A 7,239-nucleotide genomic window follows, 5' to 3' on the forward strand; every position below is an offset into this window, starting at 1 on the left:
ATAATAATAATAATAATAATAATAATAATAATAATAATAATAATAATAATAATAATAATAATAATAATAATAATAATAATAATAATAATAATAGTAATAATAATAATAATAATAATAATAATAATAATAATAACAATAATAATAATAATAATAATAATAATAATAATAATAATAATAATAATAATAATAATAATAATAATAATAATAATAATAATAATATTAATAATAATAATAATAATAATAATAATAATATATTATGTATAAGAAATATAATTTTAGTTTTATAAAGTTTTGCCTGTTGTAGTTTAAATATTTTTATTGCATTCTAGTTTTTAATAGTTTTATTTTGTTTTGGTATTAAGTTAAAGGGTATAATTATTTTTCCTGCAAACTATCAATATAGAAACTATTACCATATATTCTTCTTTTTTAATCCATTAAATAAAAATTCTAGTTAATGTTTTATGAAATATTTATAAATATATAGAAAGTTTTGTGTATATAAGGTATATTTTACAAAGTATTAATACTATAAAACTTTTTATGACAATAGTTTAAATAGTGTGTAGCTCATCAAACTGCTCTAACATCAGACTGTATAAAAAAGAATGAGATCTGTTCAAAATATTTGTAAAATGTGTATAAATTGATGTTTATTAAAATAAGTTACAAACTATGTTGAAATAGATATATTAAATGAAAATAAAAATAAATCTACTTATTTGTTTTATATCGTTTAATTAAACTAATTTTGTAAAAAATAGAAACTTGACGAGTTTAGAAACTTATATCCAGCCAAAATTATGCATACTAAACATAAAATAAAAACAAAAATTGCTTTTAAGTCTTTACAGCTTAATTTATACAAGTTTAAAAAATGTTTTTGTTTGTGTTCTAATAAGCTGATAAGGATTAATATATATATACCTGAAAAAAGCTAAAACTATTGTTTTCGAAGTTTAAGTCAATTTTTCTATATAACTTGCATATATTTCTTTGTTTTTAGCATAAACTTTTACTTATAAAGTATATTTTATAAAGTTGTTTATTTTAAATTTTTGTTTGTGCTTAAGATTTTTGGATGTAGTTTTAAATAATAAATATGAATAAGTCAATTTTTGATTATTATTTTTTTTTAATATTAAGTTTATTCATTTTTGTTTTTATTGCGTAATAACACACTTTTACTATGATTTTTATCAACCTTATAAGTTAACTACAATTCTTTATTATGTTTCTTTACTTATTTTAAGATAAACTGAAAGTTTCAAATATTTTATTGCGTTTTTTACTGAAAGATAATTCTTTTACATAATAATTAAAAATGTTTTTTTTGTTATGTTTTTTATAAAAATAGTATCACAACCAACACTCACTTAACAAGAAACAATCAAACTACAGAAGAAGTCAAACCAGATTTTCATTTTTATGAAATTTTATACTTTACTTTTCTACCAAAAATATCTTTCAAAAAACCATTCTCATACAGTAATGCTTTTTCCATACTAAACATATTTCTAATAATAGTATTTTACTATTACTGTAGGAATTTTATTTGTTCTGTTTAAGTACCATTTTAATTTAAGACAAACAAACAAAAAGTTCAACTTCTTGTTGTTTTATTTTTACCTTACACAATTTTTGTATCCTTACAAATTAATAACATAAAGTTTAAATTACACTTTAAGTTAAAGTTATATTTATGTACTTTGTATTGTTACACATATAAAAAGAAGCAGCGCTATTCTTTTGTAAGTAACGAGCAAACTTTCATTTAAAAAGCTGCTCGCAGGCCGCAATGTACAGAAAAAAATTATTCTGCAGTCACACAAAATAATAATTTTAACACCCAAAAAAAAAAAACAATAATTTTCAAAAATCTACAATGATAAAGCACTAGGAATTAATAGTAATTAAACTATAAAACTAATGTAAGTTTTAACCTATTAATGTTTTATTTAAAAGAAAAAACAATTCATGCTGAAAGTACATTTTATCCGTAGCTTGTGGACCCCTGATGTAAAGGAATAAATATAAACAACAATTTATGATATAAACACTAACTAAACTTTAAAGACAGGAAAATTAATAAAAAACATTTTACTAAAAAATTTTCAATTATGTTTTCAAAAGTGTTTTTTACCTCGCAAAAAACATACAAGCAAATAGATGGATTTGGAATAGATAGCTCATTAGCCCCTAATATAGCCAATTTGTATGTAACATTTAAGTAAAATATCAATTACAATCAAACTTTAAACCTTCATTATATGCAATTTGTGCAGATGATATATTAGTACTAACTAAAAACAACACTGAACAATTTCCTATTGAAATGAATAAGTATACTATAAATGGTCCATTACACCCTACCATGAGTTTATCTATATAATATTTTATTTTTGATGTTATATTTACAGCAAACACATTTACCACATATTCGACTAAACGCACATACATGTATTCAGAAAACTAAAAAAAGGTAGATTAATAACGCAATCTACTAGTTTCTGTCAAGAAAAGTTTTGGAAGCATCGCTTAATAAAGATTAATTTTAACAGAGGGACAATTTTCGCTATATTTTTTATTCTTATATGAAGAATTATCAGAAAGAAAATAACTTTTTGTATTGTCTGTAAAACCTTATAGAGACTAAAGTTAAATGTTTGAAATTTATATAGTATAACATTTAACATTTAAAAATGTCAGAAGACCATCATCACTTACAATAATTCGGAAATTTAAATTTTAGTTATCTTACAACAGTTTACGTAGATAATAGCTCAATGAGAAATCAAAAACATACAACATTTATTTTCAAAATCACAAAATAGTATTTAAACAAGCGTTCGCCAGCAAAAAATTATCTGTCTAGTTTAACAACGAAAGAAAATACTCGGAGACGAAAATATCAAAAATAAACTTTCTCTGTTGATTAGATCATCTTTTATAAATGAGAGAAGAATAGACACGGTCAAGTAATTCAAAGAACTGCAAACATTAGTGGAACAGATAAAAACAGCACCATAATCGACCAACTTCTTAGCTGCATACAATGCCAAAACTGTCATATTGGAAAGGGTTTTTAATATCAAAGTGAAATTTACAGCAGCTTTAATCGATACCAATTGAATTTCAAAATTAAACATTAGGACAGCACTAAACTTAACTGCTTTTTAGTAAGCATTTCCTTGTCTAACGTGGTAATTTAAAAAAGACTTTTTAATAGTAAACGTCTTAAAATCTTTAAGAACTTACGTTGATAGAAATACAAAAAATTTGTCAAAAAGTAGTTTTTAGAATGGTTGTTATTTTTGATTTATCTTTGTAGCAAATGGAACTAAAAATATCTCTATTAAAAAAAAAGTTATGCTCATATAAGTGTACAATAAAATACTTAGGTGAACAGAATAGTGAACTAGGAATGGTTTTCAGTGTCTCGAAATAATTGTTATTTTTTTCGAAGTAGACTAACCTAAACAAAATGCTCAACGATAAACTTGTTACCTGTATCCAAAAAAGTTTTTAACCTAAAACTTATTCTTTACTTTTCCATAACTGATAAACTTGTAGAACATCTTTATGTTAACTAATTCTAAATGAATTTATATAAAAGTCAGCTAACTAAACAATTTATATTGAAAAAGGTTTTATTATATAGTATAGTAATATTAAAATTTCTGAATTAGAAATAAGAAGTGTCCTTGAAAGTAGTAAACTTAACAAAGCCATAAAAGAAAGTCTGAAACAATTTGGAAGAAAAAATGATATTAAATATAAATTATTGGAAAGGGAACTCAGTAATTTGAATAATAAGTATGAAAAGAAAATAAATGAACTAGAAATTAGCATTCAAAAAACGCAGGAAACCCATCTGGAGGTTTACAAGAAACAAACAGTTGAGGATTCTCTTGAACAGAAAATTAATTTGCTACATAAGAGTATAATGGAATTTAAAAAATATTTTACCAACAAATTTGAGAGTTTTGAAAAGAAATACTTAGTAAATGCAGAAAAATCAAATAACTCAATTAAAAAACAACCTGTTATCGTTAGTAACATCGACAGTAAATTGACACTAGTAACAGAAAAAATAAATGCTGAAAGTGAAAGAACACTAAAAGAAAAAAAACTTTAAATGTAATATTTTTTAATATTCCTAAAGTTGTTACAGTCCATCAGTTTACACAATTGAAAATGCTAAAAAAGACCTCAACTTAATTCAAGATAGTTTAAGTTCTAACAAGTTGACTGAGACTGAACTAAATACTTCAAACCGTGCGGGTAAATATAACAGCAATAAAACAAGACCAATTATTCTGAAACTGAGAACTCAATCTACCAGAAAAAGATCACGAAAACATTAAAAAATAAACCTTAAAACATGCCACCATGGTAGAGAGATTAACATATACATTAATGTTGACTGTACAAATCAGAAATTGAACAGTTTAGAAAATTAAGAGTTAAACTGAAAAAACAAAACAAGCAGAAGCTGAAAGCAGAAATTTGACCATCAGGTACATGATTAAACAAATCAGAATAGTAGAAAACACTGGACAACCCTTAAGGTTCAAAACCCAGGATCTCTGGATCTAGTAAATCAAGTTTCTTAAATTCTAACATAAAGCATTTTTAATTCAGAAAATCTAACAAACAATTATAGCAATAATAAATGTAGTTTTTGTTTTGGTTGTTGTACTAAGGCTTCAAGTAAAGTTAGATGTAATAATCTAAATTTTAGTATACATGTTTTTTTTTAAAGTTTCATATACAAATATAAGATATATTTTAAATAAATTTAGTTTTGTTGAATGTTTTATGTGTACAAAAAAATAAGATTTATTTTTCTTTACTGAAACTGGTTAAATCCTAATATTATTGATCCAAATTTTTGTCCCTTAGGTTATAATATTATCTGTAATTATAGACTAAGCAGGGGGAGGCATTGTTGTCATTTAAAAAAAGTTTTCTTAAATTAGTTAAAATTAACGTTATTTCCTCTGATGGTTTTGAATTTATATGTTTTGATTTGATTCTTAATGGACTAAAAATTAGATTTTTGTGTGTCTACACCCCTCCAATTTCTTCTAAATCTCTAGTAATTGTTTCAATTATGATCAATCTAATCAGACACTTTATCCCGAAAAAGTTTCCTTTTTACATTCTTGATGACTTCAACTTACCAAATATAGACTGGAATATTCAAAGCACATCATACAATGACTGTTACATAAGCTTAATTAAATTTTGTTGAGATAAACTTTTACACAACTTATTGATTCTCCAACACATAAAGACGGTAACATTCTTGATTTACTGCTTTGTAATTGTATGGGTTTGGATAGAGTTAAGTATTATTCGGTTGATTCGCCTTTAACCGATGCTAATGACCACAGCGTTATTTCGTCAGGCATTACTGTTGATAGGGGTACAAAGCCAAGTTCTCGGTCTTTCTACCCGATTTTTACAGAGCAAACTCTGTAAAAATCAATAAACTTTTGTCGAAAATAAATTGGAAAGTTAGATATAACAACTCAAAAAACTTACAAGAATTTTATGATGAATTCATAAAGGCAATAAAATTTTCAATCAAACAATTGGTGCCTTTAACTAAACATCACAGAAAATCAAAAACATATCCTTTTTTAGTATAAAAAACTGTTGAGAGAAAAACTAAAACTCCATAAACAATATAAATTAGATAGGAACATGAAATAAGTTTTCTCCAGAACAAAAATGCAAAAATTTTTTACTGCTGTGTAAACTCTAAGCTTAAGATAGCACCTGCTTTTTTTGTTTTGCAAGACGAAAACAATTTACCAATAGTATCCGACATTGACAAAGCCTCTTTTTTTAATAGAGCCTTTCAAAAAATATTTGTTAATGATGATGCAAACAAAAATTTTAACCTTATTGATAAAGACTGCCTAGAAATGAAATTTTTTTTTTATAAGTAATGATGAAAAAGTTAATTCTATCAACCATTTGACAGATAAAATAACAAGAACACCAGACAATATTCCTTCATTTTTTATTATACGTACTATTTGTTCAAAAATTTTCCAATAACACTAATCTTTAATTGTTCCTTGGCTACATCTTCTGTACCAAAACAATGGAAAATTTGATATGTATTACCAATACACAAAAAGGAAGCAAGTTTAGCCTTTTAAATTACAGACCAATTTCTTTGACAAGTAGCTTTTGCAAAATATTTAAACCTATTAATTCTATAAAAAAACTTGATGATCTTTTTTTAAATAACCTTATTTCACCTAAACAATTTAGTTTTCTCCCTAATCGAACATCCTATTTTCAATTATTAGATTGCTTACACTTTTGGTTTGTGTTTTTTTTTTAGCAGCAAGTCTACTAAAGTAATATATATAGATATCAAAAAAGATTTTAATTCTGTCTCCCATGTTAAATTATTTTAAACATTATTGCAATACAAAATTCATAGCAGTCTAGTTAGTTGGTTCAAAGAGTTTCTAAATGATAGAACTCAAAAAGTAGTAATTAAAAACTCATTTTCAGAATCTTTACCTATTTTTAGTAGAGTCCCTCAAGGAGGGGTTATTGGCAAACTATTATTCATTATTTACATAAATGATATAGCTTTAGAAGTTAATGTTAGTAGCACCCTTAAACTTTTCGCAAATGATACAAAAAATTTTAGCCAATCGAACACAACTTTATAGAATTCCTTAGGTGAAATTTACAATTGGCTAAAGGATAGAAACTATTACCATATCTTATAACTTTTAAATAAACAATACAAACTTATCTTGAACTTATATGTGTTTAAGATCTCAGAATTTTTGTTGCTGAAAACATAAAATGGAACCACCATATTAATCACCTTTACCGAACTGCATCAACTACATCTTTTCAAGTTTTAAAGAGATTTAAATGTACGGATACAATCATCTTTAAAAAGTTGTTTCTCACATACATTCGTTTTAAGTTGGAATATAACACACTAATCTGATATCCATACTTAAAAAAAGATGACAACCATATAGAAACTGTTCAAAGAAAATGTACTAGATTAATCTTCAACTGCTGCAATATTTCTTATACATCTTACTAGACTAACAAAACTTAATATTAGACCTTTAGAATACCGGAGACTTGAATTTGACCTCATTACTTTTATAAACTAATTAACGGTGAAACTACAATTAGTATACAATCAATTTTTGAACCTAATAGGAGCTAATTATTTACAGAGAG

The sequence above is a fragment of the Thalia democratica genome, chromosome 9 (genome assembly GCF_965202585.1).
Source record: "Thalia democratica chromosome 9, ktThaDemo2.hap1.1, whole genome shotgun sequence".
Classification (NCBI taxonomy): Eukaryota; Metazoa; Chordata; class Thaliacea; order Salpida; family Salpidae; genus Thalia; species Thalia democratica.